The following is a 24,103-nucleotide window of genomic DNA, read 5'->3' as shown; positions in this document are numbered from 1 at the left end:
TTGTGGAGTTTATGTCCTAACTCAGAAACAAATATGCTTCCAAATAATATGTTTGCTGCGGTAGAACGTTTATTTAAACAGTATTATTAGGGAAATCTTTCTTCTATCCAAGCTTGTACTTAAAAAAATAAAGAAATAAAAAATACGAACTATTATATTAGTCTGACTATAATCGCATTATTGTGTGCATGTAAGCGTACTCATTGACTTAATTAAAGAACGGAGAGTGCAATTACAAGACTAAGTTGGTACCCTTAAATTGCACTGAGGACAGTTTATATTCGTAGGCCCTGTTCTAGTCTCATCTGTGTGTGCGCACGTCAGCCTCCAGTAGCACTGGGCTGGTCTCAATAGTCATTTAAGGCTCTTTCCATGTCTGCTAATGTAAAGGACGTCCCGCTGCTTGCTTAGGGAGTACCGCTTCCTCCTGACTCGGCTCACACCGAGGCTCGAACCCAAGACCTCTGCCTCACAAACACACTTGACCACCCTCCTGAAGCTTCTTACCAGTCAAAAAGCTACAGTAGGGCCACTTCAGGCTGCTTTTTTGTTTTCCTTTTTGGGATTTAATGTTCCAGCAGTTTACTCCAAAATGTTCCAAATGAGACCCATTCCAAGCGTTATATGTTAAACCCCAAATACTACATTGAGAGTTGTCTATAGCCAATGTTGTGGTAAACAAATAGCTGGGTAAACTGATCACCTGTCACGGTGAATAAAGTAACGCTTCGCTGTCGTGCAAAAACAAATGGTGGTTAAACTGCATTTAGTTGCATTTACCCTCCACTACACCACTGTCTATAGCCTAAAACCAAACGACAGTTGGAGAGTCTTTAGGATCCAGTCCAGACTAGTGTAGGTGTGCATACTTTAACAAGGCTGGGACAGACAGTCAAAATATATGACTCCAAATGCAAAACAAGGACTTGAGGGCTGGATGAATGTTTTAACAGATGAGATCTGTGCTGCATTCCACCCAGTTAGGCTACCTCCCAAGTCTCTCAACTTAGCTGGGGCCATGCAATGGATAGTTAACAATAACAAACTCAGTCCCTTCAACACTGGTTTCAATTAAACTGAACTCATCTAGTTCCATTCCTTCACCCTAACACTAGGGAAATATGTGTTCTAACTTGGGGCCATGCATGGGATACTGTGTCAACCAACAGCCAATGCTATCCCATTACACTATAACGTCTTAGTTTCCTACAGCTCCATTTCTTCTCCTGAACACTATATTTCTTCTCCTGAACACTAGTGAAACATTTGTCAATCTAATACACAGCTTAGGTAATAAACAGGTGTTGTAGATTAACATGAGGATCCATGGTAAAGGTCAGAGGTATGCTAACCTCCTATCACACACCTAATATTGACCTAGGGAGAGAGTGACTATCCCTGGGAGAGTGGGATAAGGGCAAACGTGTGAGTGTGTGTGTTCATGTGAGATCTGTACTTTAAACAGGACAGTGGGGATTCATACACCCTGAGGAATGTTTGTTGTGAAAGGACAGAGGTAAGGTTGAGGGGGGAGTAAGGTGTGGGGTTAGGTGCAGAAGGTGTATGGTGTGAGGGAAGCAGAGTATGTGGATGTTTATGGAAGCTATGAGGGTAGTATTGACTTGAGTGTGGTTGGTGTGGGTCATGCAGTGGGGATCTATAGGGCTAAGGCCACTCATGGGGAGGTGCCAGCCACACCTCTGTCTCTCATTAAACTGGGGGATGAGTAACGATTTTTGCTCTAAGTCCAGGGGTGAAATTATGGCGGGATAGAGTGGAGGATGAGTGGAAGGGTAAAGGGGATGATGTAGATTTACGGTGGGATTCCTCATATCCCAGCAGGGTTATATATATCTGTCTCGCTCTGTCCAGCCCTAGAAACCTCCCTTTCACCCCCTTACCATAAACACACACACAGTCAGGGGTCCATAGTTGACACTAGCCAGTCTGTTGAGATGGATTTCTCCTAGAGAAGATCTCAGTCCCCCGGAACCACAGATGAGGGAGGTGTGGGGAAGGGAGGGGTTTAGCTCTGCTATGTGTGTGCCTGGTAGAGGTCTTCAAAAAATTGACCCGTTCCGAAATGGACATGGGGTTCCCACCCGGACCTGATATGCATAAATAAAAAACATTTCCGAGCGGAACCGAGCCAACTAGACCCGTTCCGTATAAACCTGGTCGGATCCAGACCCTGTCCGATCAGAGTGACGAAAGCAGCAGATTTTTTTTTTAAAGCTACTTTATTAACCGGAGCTGATAATGCACGAGAGGAGGGAGAGAGGTGCCACTTTAGCAGGCGGGGGATGGGCAGTGCTGTGAGCAAGTGACATGGGGAGCAGGGAGGGAGAGAAAAAAGTGCCCAAAGTAAACTGCCTGTTACTCAGGCCCTGAAGCCAGGATATGCATATAATTGGTACCATTGGAAAGAAAACCCTTTGAAGTTTGTAGAAATGTTAAAATAATGATGTAGGAGAGTATAACACAATAGATATGGTAGGAGAAAATCCCCCCCCAAAACACAATTTTATTTTTTGAGAGACCATGCTCTTCCAATGACAAGTATAAGGGCATACTCAATTCTAGCTCCCAGGATGCAATTCCTATGGCTTCCACTGGGTGTCATCAGTATGTTCAAACTTTCAGGCTTGTAACTTCCAAAACGAATAAGAAATAACAGTTTTAGTACAGGGACACAGTCTTGGAAATTCATGTTTTCCTGTGCCATGAAGACATGCTAAAATCGATTTCCTATTGAACATACTTCTTTCTGTAAGAAATATTATAGTTTGATTACATTTTAGGGTATCTGAGGAATAAATAGAAATGTATTTTGACTTGTTGAAACAAAGTTTAGGAGTAGATTTTCGGATTCCTTTCTCTGCGTGTTGAACGAGTGGATTACTCAAATCGGTGGCGCCAACTAAACAGACCTTTTGGGATATAAAGAAGGATTTTATCTAACAAAACGACAGTACATATTATAGCTGGGACCTTTTGGATAAATCAGAGGAAGATTTTCAAAAAGTAAGTGAATATTTAATCACCATTTGTGAATTTATGAAATCTGTGCCGGTGGAAAAATATTTTGATGTGGGGCGCCGTCCTCAAACAATCGCATGGCATGCTTTCACTGTAATAGCTACTGTAAATTGGACAGTGCAGTTAGATTAACAAGACTAAGCTTTCAACCAATATAAGACACTTGTATGTACCAAAATGTTTAATATCCATAATTGTTATGATTATTTATTTGAATTGCGCGCCTCCAGTTTCATCAGAAGTTGTCCCGCTAGTGGGACGCCGATCCCCTGAGAGGATTATTAAACTAACTAGGCTGACTAACTGAGGCTTCAGTGCATGCGCCTTCTCATCCTACAGTTACAAATAACAACAACTCCATTCAGAATATTAAGAAGCAGATTGCCCACCTGTTGGCTCTTGGTCGTTGTAGCCGATCCTTCTCCTTTAACTTTTAATTCCATCATTTTAATTCCATTAGAAATCTCCTAACTTTTGCCACACATGGAGCGAGGCTCTATGACTGTACCATACTGCCGCTTTGATGATTTAGGATTGGCCAACATCAACGCTCCACTCTCGTGAAAAGCAAGAGCAGCAGCATAAATTATACAATTTCTCTCTCGCGCTCTACTGCAGCAGTCTCATTCGGAAATGTAAGGGCCCTTCCGGACAAGTCAGTTAAAATTACACATACCCGAGACCTGTGACAATCATATCAGATCTAACCCACATCCTTGACATCATTTTGAATTCTGGGTCCCAGATCGGGTATTCGGGTACAGGTGGATCCATGAAAACCTCTAGTGGCTGGTATCCATTCAGGATGTTCTTTACCACACACACAGCTCAGACACATTTCAATATTTCAAAGAGAAACTCTCCAAACAGTGTGTTTATGGTGGTACAACAGTCAACAGTCCACAGAGCAGCATGGAGAGTCTACTGAGCAAGTCAAGAGAACATACGTCAGTGGGAAAAGGCCAATGTAAAACAAGCGCCCTAACTAAACAAAGGGATGAGTCAAGACACTGAGAACAGGGCCTTATCCATTCATCTCCATGACAGGGAGATCTTTGTCATCCCATTGTGGTGAGCATAGGGGTTTACATACAGCTCTAAGAACCAAATATAACACTGTTCAAAGTGACAACAAGTCTTCTTCACCCATGAAAGATCCTGAGCTGTGAAAGTGAAGCACCAGAGTGTGCTGAGACTGTGTTGAAGTACACAGCCCCTAACCTGAGGAATACCAACCAGTCTGACTGTCTGTGTGTATCAGTGGACAGAGACTGCCCTGGAGGTTACCATGTACTACTATAGGATGAGAAAATGTCCCTAGGTGCTGATTTTTCAGTCCATTTTGACCTAGTATCCGTCCTAATGGTACATCCTGAGAGGGCTGAAGAATTTAGATTTGAGCTTTTAGCTTCTATTACCTACTCTTGGAGGCAACTTTGACGTACTTTATGATGTTCACAGATAATAGATCTCAGTTTAAGGCAACGTCTTCCAACTCTGATTGGAGGCAAGTCACTGTCAAGAACACCTGCCTCTACTCCCTTTGTCATAGATTTAGAAAACATCACAGCTTGCCTTCTGCTTGGTGCCAAAAGCCCCTCTCTCAGGCCCCTGTGTGTGTACGTACGTACGTGTGTGTGTATTCAGGCCCTCCCCTGGCAGAGAGACCGGCCTTATTTACGGTTTTGTAAGATGCTGTGAGTCAACATGGCTCCTCAAACACAACACCCCATTGCCATGTCTACGTATGGCATCATATGACTCTCCCAGGGGATTGTGGGATATTTGCATTGCCACGGTCACAAGACAGGCTGCGTCAAGATAAATCTCATTACACGCACCACACACACATAGCCCCTCGTCTCCACGTCCACAGGTATCCGGAGGCTTGGCAACACTGTCAACTCTAACAGGTCAGGATCATATAGATCAACCTAGAAGTCTGAGGCCAAGCAGGTTTGACAGAACACACACACACACACACACACACACACACACCAGGATGAAAGAGGTGAAGCAGTAAGAAACAGACAGAGCCAGGAGTGAAGCTGACAGTGCAGTGGAAAGCACAAATCACCGTCACCCAGGTAGACTTTGTTGTCAGTAGCAACAAATTCTGAGGTGTGTGGGTTATCAGGATGCAGTCTGACAGTGAGGGAGTTTGGTCTGACCGCTGATCTAGAGGTTTTCAGAGGGCCCAGAAGGTTATCTTTCACTGCCGGACTAAATGACCACAGCCAAACTGCCAGGGACTTTCCATTAGAACTTCTCTCTAACTGGGTGACTGAAGGGAAACATGCAGCAATTGGTATCAAACATTTTCCTCCAGAAACAAACAGACCGGAAGCTATTGGTTCCTGCCACCCAGTTAGGGCCTGAGTGAACATATGTGAGAGAGAGTGAGTGAGACAGAGAGAGAGAGAGAGATTGGAATAAGGAAATATACAGGTGCCTGTGTGTGTATGTCTGTGAGAGAGGCAGAAGAGTGCAAGTGAGGAGAGCAGCACTGGATCAATCTTTAAATCATGCAGTGCACTCTCCTTCCTGATAGATCACACACTGTTTGTCTGTCCATCACATTACACACACATTCACTCTCTCAAACACACCTACACAAGAAACAAGTAATACTTTCCCTCGTGAAAACATTCACATACTGTTGCTTTGAGACCACCTGCAGTAGGTAACCAATGACAGGCAGAGCCACTTCACAGCATGAGGACAGGCACTTTATACACCCACATCATCAGTTAGAATGAACTAACTGCGCTCAGAAAGACTACATTACATGAATTTACAGCTAGACACACACACGCACTTCATAACAGAGGAGGAGAAAAGTGGCTGTGCTTTTCCAGGTGTAGTGAAGCAGTAAAAAGGCCATTAAATATAACATCGCAGTGAACACAGCCATCCCTCAGAGTACGCTCCACCCAGCCCAATGTAATGGGAAATGAACCATACTGTAAGTTTAATCCACTGTGTGTGTGTGCGTACACACACACAAATATTAGTCAATTCTTGCATTCTATCCATGCTGGTTTTGGCAGGCTACCTGAGACATGAAACCGATAGGAGGGAGGGCATACTGGCTGTCGCCAATTTATTAATACACAGTTTGTCTAAATGGTTAATGGAAACACTTCTACCACTTCATTTTCATTTAGACACTGTGGTTTCTTTTTGGGGGTCTGACATCATTACATCCAGCTGGAAATGCACTGCAGTAGTCTATTTTAAATTGTCACAAACGTTCTCTAAATGTCAACAACAACAAAAATCTACTGACTGAGGAGACAGTTGGTTGAAAATGTGCTCGAGTTTAAATACATTTACTTCCCTCCCTCCGCAACCATCTCACACACTAACATGTACACACAACACATGAAGTATAACTATTTACTCTCAGAGTAAGCCAGACAATAAAATCTCTGGCGCCCTAATCAATCCACATGGTTGGACAACAACTACAGACTCTAAACACACACACACACACACACACACACACACACACACACACACACACACACACACACACACACACACACACACACACACACACACACACACACACACACACACACACACACACACACACACACACACACACACGTTAGGATAATAAGTTAATATTTTAGAATGTGTAGCACACTAACAGTAAAGCTTTGTATAGGCAGTGAGTGAACTCTGCCCGTGCCCTCCATAAATGAATCTTTAATCTGCGAAAGTAAAAAGAGCTGGGTGACGTGCAGGCTGTGGAAGAGATACGCATGGCCTTATCATGCCTTGTCACACACACATTCATGCAGAAACACACACACACAGGTCAGGCAGACAGTTTCCTCCTAACAGGTTTGAGTTGTGTCACAGAGTCACACAGTCTAGCAACAACAGATACAGTTAAAGATACAGTAGCCTGGTCAGGGACATTGAACACAAACACAAACACACACTCACACACTCATATAAAGTCCCTCACACAAACTCACACACTTTTTCCCAGAACAACATATGCCACACTCACCAGGTGTGGAAATGTCTTCCTTAACAGCTCTCTCTCTCCTTCTCTCGGGTAGATTCCACTCGCTCCTCCGGGCTCTGGAGAGAGGGATCAGGAAGTGTAGTCCCAGCGCAAGAGGGAGTGAGTGAGTGAGTGTGTAAAGTCCAGCGGGGGTCCGAGTCAGACAAGGTGGCTGGGGATTAAACAGATTGGTCTGTTGCTACTCATCTGTTTCTCTCATTCTTCCTTTCTCTCCTTTTTCTCCCCTCTGTTTCTCTCTTTCTCTCCGTCACTCGTTCAATGGCTGCTTCAGGAAGATCTGAGTGACTGCTGAACTCTCCTCGCTCTACCCCTCCCTCTCCACCCTTCCCTTTCTGACATACAGAAACACACCCTCCCAGTCGCTCTCCTTTCACCCCGCCCTGACACACACTGCTGACAGGGCATCCCCCTCTCCAGGTACTGAGTAGAAGAGTATTCTCTCCACCTACCTCGTTCATTCTCAGTAACACACTCAGTGTCATTTGCTGGAATCAACAGTCTCAATATCCACACCAGGTACAGAGGCACACCAGAGGCTGGTGGGAGGAGCTATAGGAGGACAGGCTCATTGTAATGCCTGGAATTAATGGAAAGAAGTCAAACACGTTGTTTCCATATGTTTGGTACCGTTCCATTAATACCATTACAATGAGCCCTTCCTCCCACCAGCCTCCTCTGACACACTTCTTGTCACAGCAGGGAAATATGACAAACACAGAACACACACTGATCACATTCGTGCACATTGACTAACGCACACTCAGCCCCAAATTCAAACTTTGCCGTTTCTGTTCCTGGAATAAGCGCAGAATATCTCGCTCTCTTACACACACACACACACACACACACACACACACACACACACACACACCAGAGAGCCTAGCATTACCAATGGTTGTGTGTGGGAGCCCCACAGCAGGAGCTGAGGCCTGTTTTCCATTAACACCTCTCTCTCTTCATCCCTTTCTCACTCTCTCTCTCCTTCCATCTCTTTTGCACTCCCATACTACATGATTCCCTCTGCCTCTCCCCAACCCAAAACCCCAGGGCTGGTCACTGATACACAGGAGGATCCCAGTAGCGCAGGCCCTTCAAATAGACAGCAGGCCCTTCAAATAGACAGCAGGCCCTTCAAATAGACAGCAGGCCCTTCAAATAGACAGCAGGCCCTTCAAATAGACAGCAGGCCCTTCAAATAGACAGCAGGCCCTTCAAATAGACAGCAGGCCCTCTCTTGGATATAGCCTAGTCTGTTTCACAAAGAAACAGGGAAACCCCTCAAAACAATCAGATGTGTGTGTGTGTGTGTGTGTGTGTGTGTGTGTGTGTGTGTGTGTGTGTTGTGTGTGTGTGTGTGTGGTTCCTGCTAAGCCACTAAGGCTGGATTTGGAGCTGTGCCAGGCCAAATAGATGTTGTGTTGGTATTGTCACGGCAGGACATCCTATGGCCTTTAGGGTAAACACACTAAAAAGCAACACACAACCTGAGCATTAGTCTAATTTACCAAGACTGAACTGACATGATTCATAACAGTCTTTAACTAAACACATTCACAAACACAGACTCATTGAGACTAAAATGTTAAATAATGGGGCTATTTTGTCTTGCAATAACCCATACATGTCCCCCAAACTTAATGAAACCATATAAACCAGGCTAGGCTTATCTTTTTACTTCAGCCTGAACTATGGAACACCTCAGAGAGCTCTGACACTTCTGTCCACTGACAAGCTTTTGACACATTTAAGAGGTCAGATCCACAACAGATCCAGTAACACACACACACACACACACACACACACACACACACCTCCACTTCTGACTGGAACTACAGTGAAGGGAGAGAACCCTGGAGGTTCAGTTGCTAGTGGCCTGGGTGAGAAAAGCAGAAGGTGCCAGAGGGAAGTAAAGTTTTAAAAGGGCAATATCGAGAAGTCAGTCTTTTTCCCTACAATTAGGAACTACTTAGCTGGTAAATCCCAAGTCAAACAGAGCCAATGAGAGCTGAGGGCAGGTGAGTTAGATGTGATGTAAGGATTCATCTGAAGGCTTTGAGATTTCACCGTCCCCTTCCAGGCATTCCTGAGGGTGCCTCCCTCCTGAACCAGAATATGGGTTTACAGGAGACGTATGGCAATTCTCCTTCAAGCCCAGAAAGCAGCCATTAAACTTGCCTTTCACCAGCTTAATGTCAAAATACGTTCTGTACTTCTGTACTAAAAAACAAAATGGATTTTCACTGAGCAACTATCATTACTGTCAAAAAAATGTAAATAAAAAAATAAAAAAATATCGAAATAAAGTTATATGCAACCAAAAACATTTCTCATCTGGAAAGAATCTGTATGTTTTTTTATACCAAGTGCGCATGCACCAAATCCACCTCTTCTGCACCTCCAATGAAATTGGAATTACTGCCAAGCACATGTTGGCTGGAAAGGTCATTGATTTTACCACCTACAGTAGTGTACGTACGTCATATCAATCTGTTGTTTCACAAACGCTACACGGAATGCAATAATATTTCATGTAAGATGACAATATAGGGTACAATTTTACAGTGATTGTATATTTCTAGATAGGCTTTATTTGTGTGCATTTCAAATCCATTACTAATATTGCAGGAGCAAAAGAGGTGGATTTGGCACACTTGGTCAAAAACAATACTTAGATTCTTTCCAGACAAGGATTTTTTTCAGTTGCATGTAACTTTTTATTTTGACCTTTTTTGGAAGTACTTATCCGCCATGATGGCAGTAATAACAATAGTTGCTCAACAAAAACATTATTTGATAAGTATGAAATGTATTAAGCTTGAAAAGCTGCTGAATGGCAAGTTGAATGGCTGCTTTCAGGGATTAAAGGAGAATCGCCATATTCACTGTCTCCTGTAAACCCTGATTCTGGTTCACCTCCCTCCCTCCATCACCCCCCCAAACCTTACTTTTCTATAACACATTCAACACCCCCCCAGTTTGCATGGAGCAAAAAGAAAGAAAGTCAGATGAGGTCTAAAAAGCTTCATCATCTTTGCAGTCAAACCCAATACAGCCCCGTTTCCTCCCGCTCAATGTTCAGTCCCAGGACACTAAAGACTGAGAGCATTCCCAAACCCACAACCCGGCTCACCCTTTCACTGGCCTCAATCAGAGCCCATAACTTAATACCTTTACTAAGGACACATACATCTGTCCAGAGAGCAATAAGCCAACAGTAGATCAGAGCAGAAAAGGCAAGAAGATGTCAGTATCTGAGGAAGATAAATAGGCCGCTCTTTCCTGACACTTCTTCAATGAGACGGACGGACAGACAGACGGACGGACGGACAGACAGACAGACAGACAGACAGACAGACGGACGGACGGACGGACGGACGGACGGACGGACGGACGGACGGACGGACGGAAAAAATACAGCGTTGTGTTCAACAGGATCCAATAGGAGAAAACACTTTGAAACGAAGAAGGGACTACAGTCCAATAAGTTTCTAAACATTTTGCTTCATTGCTTGTCCAATTGAATATGTCCCAGCCTGCACTGCTCTCATGTTTGCAACAACACACTGAGTTCTGAACTTTTGTTGGCATAGGCTGTGGTCAGGGTAAGCCAGACCAAGGCAGTAGTAATACTTTGTTTGTTCCTAGCAGAGTTAAGTATAACATAGCCATGTCATTATGGTCAGCGTTGAACTATTGCTCCTGCATTGTAGCTCTGCTCTGTGTATCATGAAGATAGAGAAAGGCTGGATGGCTTAGATCATTGTATGGTTTACTCTTAAATATAGCACACCCCGCAGAAGTTAGAAACAAAGCCTTTGTTTTCTGCCATAATACTTGTCACAGACAAGGAATAATATAGGTCTATCTTTATGATCTCATTTGGAAATCATAATCTCACCTCATTTCATCTGTACTACTACAACAGGCCATTGTCTTGTCTGTGCATGAAAACAGTTCATACCAGTTCAACAATACGAAAGAGAGAAGCAAATGTGATAGCCTATATCTCTTCCTCTGCTGTCATCCAGTCTAGACCAGTGTCAACCCACAGCCAGGAAGGGCTCTCTCTCCCTCAGTCATGCATGGAACCCCTCAGTGTGGAACACAAAAGCCAGTCAGGGTTTAAGTCAACAGTATGCTCACATCACACACTGACCCCAAGCCCCAACCCTCAGATCCTCTCCATTCTGGGAGTTCTGGTGGTGGGAGTGTGTGGGATACCGCCGCCACACACTGGTCTCACACTTGTGAACAAACACAGCGCCAGGCCAGACTAGAGAGACAAACAGACAGAGAGAGAGACAGAGACAAGCAATAATGGAGAGATAAATTCACAGATATAAACAGAGAGATGATCAAATAAACAGAGAGAGAGAGGAGCTAGAGAGAGAGAGAGAGAAGCTAGAGAGAGAGAGAGAGCTAGAGAGAGAGAGAAGCTAGAGAGAGAGAGGAGCTAGAGAGAGGAGCTAGAGAGAGAGAGGAGCTAGAGAGAGAAGAGAGAGGAGCTAGAGAGAGAGAGAGAGGAGCTAGAGAGAGAGAGAGAGAGCTAGAGAGAAGCTAGAGAGAGAGAGAAGCTAGAGAGAGAGAGAGAGAGAGAGAGCAGAGAGAGAGAGGAGAGAGAGAAGCTAGAGAGAGAGAGAGAGAGAGAGCTAGAGAGAGAGAGAGAGAGAGAAGCTAGAGAGAGAGAGAGAAAGAAGCTAGAGAGAGAGAGAGAGAGAGAAGCTAGAGAGAGAGAGAGAGAAGCTAGAGAGAGAGAGAGAGAGAAGCTAGAGAGAGAGAGAGAAGCTAGAGAGAGAAGCTAGAGAGAGAGAGAAGCTAGAGAGAGAGAAGCTAGAGAGAAGAGAGAGAGAGAGAGAGAGAGAGAAGCTAGAGAGAGAGAGAGAGAGAGAGAAGCTAGAGAGAGAGAGAGAGAGAGAGAAGCTAGAGAGGAGAGAGAGAGAGAGAAAGCTAGAGAGGAGAGAGAGAGAGAGAGAGAGAAGCCAGAGAGGAGAGAGAGAGAGAGAGAGAAGCTAGAGAGGAGAGAGAGAGAGAGAGAGAAGCTAGAGAGGAGAGAGAGAGAGAGAGAGAGAAGCTAGAGAAGAGAGAGAGAGAGAGAGAGAGAGAAGCTAGAGAGAGAGAGAGAAGAGAGAGAAGAGAGAGGAGCGAGAGAGAGAGAGGAGCTAGAGAGAGAGAGAGAAGCAGGAGAGAGGAGAAGCTAGAGAGAGAGAAGCTAGAGAGAGAGAGAAGAGGAGAGAGAAGACCTAGAGAGAGAGAAGCTAGAGAGAGAGAGAGAGAGAGCCAGAGAGAGAGCAGAAGAGGAGCAGAGAGAGGAGCCAGAGAGGCTAGAGAGAGAGAGAGGAGCACAGAGAGAGAGAGAGAGAGAAGCTAGAGAGAGGAGAGAGAGAGAAGCTAGAGAGAGAGAACTGAGAGAAGAGAGAGAAGCTAGAGAGAGAGAGAGAGAGAGCTAAGGGGAGAGAGAGAGAGCAGAGAGAGAGAGAGAGGAAGCTAGAGAGAGAGAGAGAAGAGAGGAGCTAGAGAGAGAGAGAGGAGGAGAGGGGAGAGAGGAGAGGAGAGAGAGAGAGAGCAGAGAGAGAGAGAGAGAGAGAGAGAGAGAGCTAGAGAGAGAGAGGAGCTAGAGAGAGAGAGAGAAGCTAGAGAGAGAGAGAGAGAGAGAGAGAGAGAGAGAGAGAAGCTAGAGAGGAGAGGAGAGAGAGAGAGAGAAGCTAGAGAGAGAGAGAGAGAGAGAGAAGCTAGAGAGAGAGAGAGAGAGAGAGAGAGAGAACTGTTTCGCACAGCCTATTACAGCTCGCACAGCCCGCACACATAACATAACAGCCTCATATTATTCACACACACACACATTCACATTATTATTGCTCATTCTGCCATTATTGGTCCTGCCTGGTCTCGCCATTACTATTATCATTCCATTATTATTTCATTCCATAATAGTTACACATTGGTCTCGTTAATGGCTATTATTTTATCTCAAGATGTTATTACTATTTGGTCTGTTATTATTCAAGCATATTATTCATATTCATATTATTATCTCGCATATTCACATATTATTATTCTCGTATGGCTCCGTTATTTTGGTCTGCATATTCAAGCATATTATTGGTCTCCATGGTCTGTTATTGTTTCATTTAATTGTGTTATTATCCTCACATTATTGTCTCACATTATTGGTCCTCGCCATTATTCACATAATATCCTTGCCATTATCTCCTGTTATCATTATCTCCATTACTATCTCTGCTATTATCTCTACACACACACACATCTCACATTATCTGTACATTTCATTCCAGTTATCATCTCAAGACATATTCATATATTATTCAAGCATATTATCTCGTATTATTCACATACATATTATTTATCTAGTATACATATTTACATTATTCGCATATTATCATTCCTCATATTATTATACATATACATACGCCCACATGGCTAATGTTCAGTACACACACATTTATCTCATATTAGCTGTTATTTGGTCTCGCACACACATATCATTCGCACACATTCATTCGCACACATGCACCACACACATGCGCCCACATGTCACACACATGCCCGTGCACACACACACACCGCACACATGGTCCGCATTGGCTCCCGCACACATTATTCTGGGCATATATTCGTATATATATTTATTTCTGGGCATTAGCTTGGCCCTCATTATTGGTTATTATTCTGTCATTATTATTATCATTCAGGCATACATACATGTTCGCACACACATCATACATACATGCTCAAATATTAACATGCACCACACATACGTAACCCGGCATTATTACACATATTTGGTCTTATTTATTCGCATACATATATTTAAACCATATATATGACACTTTATATATATATATAGCCCGGGCACATACAAACACATATTTATTCGCATATTTATTCTCGTATATATTTATTCTGCATATTACTATTCGGGCATATTTAATTCTCGCATATTATTATTATTTGGTCTGCTACTACTTATCTCCAGCATATTGGTTATTACTATATCTCCGCAATACATTGACCACACACAACACAACACACATGTTTACTGCGCCCGCACACACACACACATGCACCCACACAACACACATATTGCCTCCCAGCATTACAATACTACTAATCCTCGCAACATACACACACACACATATTTGGCCCCACATATATGTTATTATCTGCATACATATTATTTATTCGCATATTACATGTACCCGCATATTATTATTATGCTTGGCTCCGTTATTATTATTATCATTCAAGATATTATATTCCTGCCACACATGTTCCTCGCACACACACATGTCAGCCCCGCACACACACAGCCCGCACAACACATGCTCCCTGCACATATTTATGCCCGCACACACATGCCAGCCCTGCATATTAACATAAAACAAGCACACATATTAACTTTCATTCTGCATATTACTTACGCATTGGTTATTAATTTCATTCCCGCATATTATTTATTCGCACACATATTCGTAATATTAATCCAGCATATACATTATCTGCATACATTATTCCGTATTATTATTATTATTCATTCATTTTCATTTTATTCGCACAACACATTATCTCGACAACACATACTTACCACACATATTTGACCAGCACACGTTCCGCACACAACACACACATACAGCCCGCACACACACACACACGCCTCCGTGCATATTACACTATTTATTCCTGGGCATGTTCACATATTTATTCGCAGAGAGAGAGAGAGAGAGCCAGAGAGAGAGAGAGAGAGAGGAGAGAGAAGAGAGAGAGAGAGGAGCTAGAGAGAGAGGGCTAGAGAGAGAGAGAGCGAGAGAGAGAGAGGAGCTAGAGAGAGAGAGAGGGCTAGAGAGAGAGAGCTAGAGAGAGAGAGAGGGCTAGAGAGAGAGAGAGGCCAGAGAGAGAGAGGAGCCAGAGAGAGAGTAGGTGGCCAGAGAGAGCATAGCTCAGATTATATATGCCTCGTACATATACATCGGATATATATCACATATATGATATATATATATGTGCCCGTATATATATATGTGCTCTCATTTTTACTCGCACATACACATATTAATCACCGGCATATATATTACTTATTCCCGCACATACTATTTTCGCACATATTTGGCTCGCACAGGCTACACACACATGTGTTTGGCCCGTACACATGTACTCGCACAAGGCACAGCCCCGGGCACACACATGCTACCAGCACACACATAGTTCTAGCACACGTTCCCGCACACACATGCCCTACATACTATTACTACCCGTTCATACTACTACTACTGCCCGCACACACATGTCCCGCACATATATATTTGGCTCATACACATTTATTGGTTCCAGCACTTATTTGCATCGCTATTACACGCCCCGGTATTATTACTATTATTCGCGATATTATTTATGTCTATTATGTCTACATCTCGCACATTATTAAACATTATGCCCGCACATATATATGGTTGTTCACATACATATATACATAGCCCGCACATAATATTTATTCGCACATATTATATTATTGGCCCGCATATATCTCATACGTTTCCATTATTGGCTCCCACATATATCCTCATACTTTGTTATTATATTATCAGCACATTCACATGCCCGCGCACACACCTCCCCACTCGCACATACACATGCCCACACACACATGCCCCGTTACATATATACTGTCCGCACACACACATATCTCGCACATATGCCCGCACATTATCCGCACATACGCACATCTTACATATTTACGTTCTATATATGCTATTTTCATCTACATATTATTCGATATATATATATTTATTCGCATATATATATTATAATTTATATATATATATCATATATATCGTATATATATATTCTAAATCATATATGTCTCTCTACATATACATACACATGTCTATTATATATACACACATATATCCGCACATATTAATACATGCCCGTATTCTGCAATATATTATGCTCGCATATAAGCCGCAACACACACACTCCACACCCGCACATATAATATACACACATATTCACACACACATGCGCACATACATACCACATATATTCGCACATCTCCATTATATCACACACACACACTACATCTCGCACACACACATTAGCCCCGCACACATAATATCTCCACTCATATTATTTATCTCGCACATACATACATATTATCCAACATATTCACCCATATTATACTCGCACACATATATATATATATTCAGCCTTCAGAGAGAGAGGACGAGCACAGAGGAGATAGATACAGAGAGAGAGGGCAGCCAGAGAGAGAGAGAGAGAGAGAAAGCTAGAGAGAGAGGGAAGGAGAGAGAGAAGCAGAGAGAGGAGAGAGAGAGAGAGAAGGCTAGAGAGAGAGAGAGAGAGAAGAAGCAGAGAGAGAGAGAGAGAGAGGAAGCAGAGAGAGAGAGAGAGAGGAGCTAGAGAGAGAGAGAGAGAGAGGATAGAGCAGAGAGAGAGAGGGAGAGAGAGAGAGCAGAGAGAGAGAGAGAGAAGCTAGAGAGAGAGAGAGAGAAGTAGAGGAAAGAGAGAGAGAGAAAAGATGGAGTAGAGAGAGAGAGAGAAAGCTAGAGAGAGAGGGCTAGAGAGAGAGAGTGAGAGAGAGAGAGGAGGAGAGAGAGAGGTGAGTGAGAGCAGAGAGAGCTAGGAGAGGAGCGAGGAGCTAGAGAGAGGAGCTAGAGAGAGAGAGGGAGCTGGGAGAGAGAGAGGAGGGAGCTAGGAAGTAGAGAGAGAGAGAGAGAGAGAGAAGCTAGAGAGAGAGAGAAGAGAGAAGCTAGAGAGAGAGAGAGAGAGAGAAGCTAGAGAGAGAGAGAGAGAGAGAAGCAGAGAGAGAGAGAGAGAGAGAATAGAGAGAGAGAGAGAGAGAGCTAGAGAGAGAGAGAGAGGGACAGCTAGAGAGAGAGAGAGAGGAGCTAGAGAGAGAGCCAGAGAGAGAGAGAGCCAGAGAGAGAGAGTGAGCTAGAGAGAGAGAGGAGAGCAGAGAGAGAGAGGTTTTGTCAAGCAGAGAGAGAGAGAGAAGCTAGAGAGAGAGAGAGAGAGAGTGAGAGAGAGAGAGAGGAGCTAGAGAGAGAGAGGAGCTAGGGAGAGAGAGAGAGAGTAGAGAGAGTTAGAGAGAGAGGGGAAGCTAGAGAGAGAGAGAGGGAGTCAGAGAGAGAGAGAGAGTGAGAGAGAGAGAGAGAAGCTTTAGAGAGAGAGAGTAGAGAGAGAGAAGTTAGAGAGAGAGAGAGAGAAAGGGGAGAGAGAAGCTTTGAGAGAGAGAGAGAGAGAGAGAGAGAGAGAGAGAGAGAGAGAGAGAAGGAGGAGAGAAGGAGAGAGAGAGAGAGAGAGGGAGAGAGGAGCGAGAGAGGAGTAGAAAATAGAGAGAGAGAGAGGAGAGAGAGGAGAAGAAGAGAGAAGAGAGAGAGAGAGAGCTAGAGAGAGGGAAGAGAGAGAGAGAGAGAGAGGAAGAGGAGCTAGAGAGAGAGAGGAAGGCTAGAGAGAGAGAGAGAGATAGGAGAGAGAGAGAGAGAGAGAGAGAGAGAGAGGAGCTAGAGAGAGAGAGAGAGAGAAGGAGGAGGAGAGAAGCTAGAGAGAGAGAGAGAGAGAGAGGAGCCAGAGGAGAGAGAGAGAGAGAGAGGAGAGAGAGAGCAGCTGGAGAACAGAGAAGAGAGAGAGACAGACAGCCAGAGGAGAGAATAGAGAGGATCGAGAGAGCGATCTATATAATATTTCGCGCTACATATTATCTTCTACTATATTATCCATCCATCACATATTTCACAACATCCAAATTATTAGCCATACTCAAGATCCCATCGAACATATATACATCGTCATTATTATTCATTAATTATCTCGGATATTCAATATCATACATCCCAACACACTTTGGTCGATTATCGCAATATTCATTATCGATATCTATATTATCCAGTTCGTATTTATTTCTATTTATCATACATATTTATATCTGACATATTCGCATATTACAATATCTTTTGCTTTCACATATTTCTCGCTTCAATATTACCAATATATCATATTATTTATTCCCGATTACGATGCGCACAACATTGCTTGCACACATTATCATTATTAACAAGCATACATTTACGCATATTATTATATCGGTTATCTGTTATTGCATACGATTTTTATTATGGTGTATATTCTACTCCGATATCTCATACATCGTTATCTTCATACTATTCCACATATTACACTTATTAATATTTATCTGCATATCCGATATTTTACGCATAGTCATCAAGCAACATTTATCTCGCATTATCCGCTATTAATTATCCACATTGCATATTAATATCTCGGAATTATATATTATTTTATTATAATCTCTATTCTCACACATATATACATCATTTATTCAATAAATATTCAATTCCACCCATTATCCCCAAGACCCACACAGCTACACCACAATCTCGCATCAAATTTATCTCATTCAGAATATTCTCCGCAATCTCCGCATATTCAGATGTTATTATTGTTACGCAACTTAACTATACCTTCCATATTATTACTACTATTTATTCGCACATATATTGCTTATTACATTCGCTATTACAATTCTCATATTATTCCCATATTTTTCTTTTCTATTATCCCGCTCGCATTGCAACATAAGCATATGCTTACCTACACTTTCTTACATATTATTTACGACACATATTCACATATCTCTACATTATTCTACATATTGTCCATATCGCTATTGCACATACTTCAATATTACTCGTACATATTATCTCTCATACACATATCTCGACACTCACTAACATATTCACTATTATATTACATATCATACTTATATATTATTCTATTCAATTATATATTTATCCGCATTTCACATAATTATTACATTCGCATATATATATATTCCAATGCAAACATATCGCCATGTCGCACCGTCCCCCCCACATACATGGCACAACATGCTCCCCATGTTGCGCGACCCACACGTTCTTATTCCGCATATATCTGCCTTATCTCGCATATTATCTGTCTTATTCGCAAATTTTTCGCGCATATATCGTTATTCGCCGACATATTACGTTTCGTCACATATCTATGCTATTCATATTTCATATATACTCGCATATAGTCTGCCACTTCAACCGTATTATTTCAGATATATTGCTCAGAGAGATGACCTCGATATTACAAAACAGACCAAGCAGAACAGATTGTTACTGATTGTTCCCTACTATCAACGTAACAAAGAGAAGGTAGAGAGAGAAGAAAGGTAAAGAGAGACTGTAGGAGGGAGAGAGGGTCTGGAGGGTGGGGTTGTTGATGATGATAAAGGGCAGGAAGTGCCAGTTAGGGAGAATGGACCAGTCAGGTGATTAGATTAGAGGTCAGAGGTCAGGGGTAAAGAAGGGACAGAGTGTGAGGTGCCCTAATGTAGGCACTGACGCCTGTCTCTGTCTGGTTCTCCCACCGGCCCTCTCTCTGTGTCAATCTCTTTATTTTCTTCTCTGTCTGATGTCTGGGGAAAGAAAGGGCTATAAAAACACCTGTTAGAACAATAAGTCCCAATGGCTTTCACTCCACTTCTCTTTCCCGTGGATCAAAGGATTCATCTTGCTGTGTGTGCAGTGGGGTGGCTGGGTGAGTCAGTGTACCTTCCCTTCCCTCCACTGCACACATCCGCCTGCCTGGGGAACATGACAATACTCCTCTCACATAGTGGACTTGCATTGTTCAGACACACCTCTACAGATATCATCCTCACAATACAGGTCTCATAATCTAGAGTGCTAGTGTAAAAGGGTTCATCAAAACCTGGCATAAAGAGTATCTAGTAGCCTGGTTGAATATAACCTAGGACAAGACATCTGAAAGTATAATCACTGTCTAGTGGTAGTTGGAGCTTGAGTGTGTTCTAGTGGACGTGTGTGTGTGTGTGTGTGTGTGTGTGTGAGTGTCTGATTACTAATGAATAGAAGGGTCATGGGGTCCTCTGTCTCTCCCCCACAGCAGCCCACACATGCCCAGCCTGCTTTGCATAACACCACCAGTAGGAATGTGAGGATTGTTGGGTCAGCAAGCGGTGACATCATACATAGCAGCATGCAGCAACAACGCAGCCCCAGTCCCCGTTTCCTCTTGATTACATCAGCCAAGTATTAATGTCTACAGATAAAGCCATGACACACACACACTTACTTTTGGGAGATTCATGCAAACACGCTTGAAACCCTGAGCAGACATAAAATGACTCACTGAGTCCAGCCAGTCTGCCTCACGTACATTAGCCCCCAACATCGTTTTCCACACGACAGGCAAGTAATACAAGTTCTCTTCTCAGCAACCCAGCTCTGAGTATGAGAGAGAACCTCTCACACACACGACAGGTGTCTCCTGACTGTGTGTGTGTGTGTGTAACAGGAGATCCTCCGGCCATCAGACAAGACAAGAGTGCACCTGTGGGAGTGGCCGAGAGCTCCGTTTCTGGTGTTGCCACGGTTACCAAACACAGGGCAAGCCACGTGGTTGGTGGAACCGGAGCAGGGCAGTCGAAAGAGGACAACACTGAAGATGGATGCCATGCCAGAATGTGACAAAGTGGCCTAATTCACAGACACAGCCCAAAGAGTGCGTCAGTGTTGGGACAAAGCCAGAAAACAGAGCTTACAGCTGTGGAGTCTCAAGATATTATGGTCCTTTTCTACTACACGACCTAATGGTGTTTAACTAAGGACACAGATCTTGAGACCAGACAACTGTCATGCCAACAGTTTCAATACAAATTCTTTCCATACTTTTACTGAAATGAAGACTACTGTAAGTTCCATGCTTAACTAATGCGGCTTACACTAAAATGACTGTTCATTTCATTTCCCATGGAAGGCTCTCCACCACCAATCTAGACAGAAAAGCAATCCTACTCTCATCTTAATTCATCGTCAGCAGCGATACAACAATATCAACAAAAGATCTCTGACTCATAAAATATGTTCTGACAGGAGCTTTGAAAAATGTACCCTCAGCTGACATGAAGACAAGTGTGTGCCAGTTCAGTGTTAGACCTGCATTCACCTTTAGACATATACTGATTGCTCTGCTCTTGTCATTACCATAGTAACGTCTTTAATAGATACCGATAAGATTATTTTCCATCAGTCAGTTGCCGTAAAACGACAATGTGAATGACACAGAAGTGAACAGAAAGAACGTTAAAATTGTCAAATGAATCCGGATTTCATCATTCGTTTTTTGTTAGAATATGCCTTAGAAATTAGAACGACATAAATGACTAGTACTATTTACTACAATTCAAACCCTCTGAAAACATCAGTTTGACAAGGACAGCCAACAGAAAAAGACAAAGCAAACTTCCAAAACAGGGAACAAAAACCCCAAAACTACTCGCCTTCTTCAGTAGAATCCAACCGTCTGTCTGGGTCTCTGTGGTGCTGTGAAAGAAGAGCAAGATGAAGAGAGAAACAGCCCAGTCACTGTGAAAGAAGAGCAAGATGAAGAGAGAAACAGCCCAGTCACTGTGAAAGAAGAGCAAGATGAAGAGAGAAACAGCCCAGTCACTGTGAAAGAAGAGCAAGATGAAGAGAGAAACAGCCCAGTCACTGTGAAAGAAGAGCAAGATGAAGAGAGAAACAGCCCAGTCACTGTGAAAGAAGAGCAAGATGAAGAGAGAAACAGCCCAGTCACTGTGAAAGAAGAGCAAGATGAAGAGAGAAACAGCCCAGTCACTGTGAAAGAAGAGCAAGATGAAGAGAGAAACAGCCCAGTCACTGTGAAAGAAGAGCAAGATGAAGAGAGAAACAGCCCAGTCACTGTGAAAGAAGAGCAAGATGAAGAGAGAAACAGCCCAGTCACTGTGAAAGAAGAGCAAGATGAAGAGAGAAACAGCCCAGTCACTGTGAAAGCGCACGTGTGTTACACTGCTACCTGATCCAATAGAGTGAATGACAGCCCCACACACTCAACGCGATGGAGGGGAGGAGTGGGGAAGGAGAGAAAAGTGAAATGGTGCCGCCATTCTCTGTCGCCCCGAGACCAATGTTCTTTCAAAGAAATCGACCAATGACAAACACCGCGATTGTGTTGAGACAAAAAGTCACGACTGCAGGACTGCCATTCCTCAGCAGAAAAAACAGAGCGAGAGAGGGAGGGAGAAACAAAGAGAAAATAAGGAGGGAAGAATTAAAAGGGAAAGACAGAAGAGAGACAGAATGACCAACAACAACAAAAAAACTGAAAGAGTGAAACAGAGAGAAAGAAGAAGGGGGATGAAATGGAAGCCAGTGAGTGACAAAAAGGGGCCAGGCAGTGAAGAGGCCACCAGTCCAGAGCCTGTCCTTCCATTGTCCTCCTCATCTCTGCTCGGGGGAGGGATTCTAGTCCAGCCAACTTTAACCCCCGCCTGCCATCGCGCCCTGACCTGCCAACAGCCCCACTGTGCTTGAGGGTACAAAGTTGCCCTTAACCACAGATCTATGGCCATCACACCCTACCCAGGGGATCCTAAACAGCCTAACTATTAGGAGGATGGGAAAATATCTGTCCCTGTATCAGTGGTTAACGATAAGAGTCTCATATCCTCCCTGTATTTCCCACGGCTGAGAGGATCAATGCTCTCTCACACCACTGTGTGAGCCGGATGACAAGCGCTACAGCTTCAGTTGGTCCCATGTTCTGAAACAGCTGAACTTCACATATATCCGTTGACACGTCACCATTCTGGTGCTGTCGACTGGTCTGCGATGATAACACTGTCACAGGTGGCTGGTGTACCATGTCATTTGATCAAAACTAGCACTTCAGAAGGCAATGTGACTGATTTCTGAAAAGTGCTGTGCACAGAATGAGATCATCCACACTTTAGAGAGCACTCCGCAAAAAGTTAAACAGAGTAGCCCTGATTTCCAAAAGCTAATGTGCAGGGCCTAGGGAGAGTGAAATAGATGGACTGAACAGAGAAGATTGCTATATATTTGAACTCACACATCCATCACCTTTTCAGCAACACTTGAGCACGATCAGTTTCACAACACAGCCTCAGCCCACTAAATGACCCTCCTTCAGCGGCAAATGCTCTATTTCTCCCGAGCCAAAGCATTTACCATGTGAAAATGGCCCCATTTCCCTGCTGTGACAGTCGCTATGACAGGATTGCTGATTAACCACCAATATAGTGTGTGTGTGTGTCACATCAGACAGAACAGAAAGGCTTAAACAGCTAGGTTTGATTTATTTGAAGTGGGTAATGGGGAGTTCTGACAGGAATTAACTGCTCTGTAATAGCCCTGTATTGGCTGCTGCATGAGGGTTTTAGTAATAGCTGTTCCATGGATCTCTAATCTAGCATGGATATTTAGGCTACACAGATACAGCAGCAGGCATAGATAATGCACATAGTCCATTTCAAAATTAGATGTATCCCCAAAATGAACCATCAATGAGCTACTGCATTGTAGCCTAATAGCACTGTAATAAAATAAAAATGCTATTCGTTACATGCTTTGTAAACAACATGCTAAATGACTAAAATGTAAATGTAGAGGAAGAGAGTGAATTGGAGATGCACCCAGTGAGTAGCCTAGTTGTGGAAAAGAGAACAGGAAGTCCTTCTTTGGATATTTCCCTACTGGGTGACTGGTCAACAATGACATCATGAAGTTGGAGAGTGTACTGATGTGGGAGTACGCAGTGTGGGGTCATGCCCATGAATGGAATGCACTCTGTCTACCCCAGCTAACGTTGTTTAAGGATGAGAGAGTGTGTGTGTGTGTGTGTGGTGTGTGTTTGTGTGTGTGTGTGTGTGTGTGTGTGTGTGTGTGTGTGTGTGTGTGTGTGTGTGTGTGTATAAAGTGCTTTCTCCAGCTGGTACACAATCTTTTTGGTTTTCCCATGGAGAAGCAGCTGTACAGATGATTCAGTATTGGGGGAATTCAGGGTGGGAGAGGGGAGGACAAGGAAGAGGGCAAGGAGGAGGCAGACAATTTTGTTTCACTACTACAATATTACAATAACCAATAGACTCTTAGG

The 24,103-nt window shown here is 43.4% G+C and overlaps 1 protein-coding gene across 3 annotated transcripts in view; it reads right to left on the bottom strand.

The window, feature by feature from the left end:
• Window positions 1–24,103, bottom strand: part of LOC106561317 (ras association domain-containing protein 7) — a 56,302-nt gene that overhangs the window by 30,580 nt on the left and 1,619 nt on the right. Inside the window, exon 2 of one of the 3 annotated variants that reach the window (XM_014125147.2) lies at window positions 7,064–7,232. The exons of 1 other annotated variant lie outside the window; for it this stretch is intronic. The gene's annotated coding sequence lies outside the window, so the exon portion shown is untranslated. Of the gene's footprint in view, window positions 1–7,063; window positions 7,301–24,103 lie in introns of those variants that run through there. One more of the 3 variants, XM_014125148.2, reaches the window with a different exon arrangement.

Source organism: Salmo salar, chromosome ssa10, assembly GCF_905237065.1.
Source record: "Salmo salar chromosome ssa10, Ssal_v3.1, whole genome shotgun sequence".
Classification (NCBI taxonomy): domain Eukaryota; kingdom Metazoa; phylum Chordata; class Actinopteri; order Salmoniformes; family Salmonidae; genus Salmo; species Salmo salar.
The sequence above is the reverse complement of the archived record's forward strand: the minus strand, read 5'-3'. Positions and strand labels throughout refer to the sequence as shown.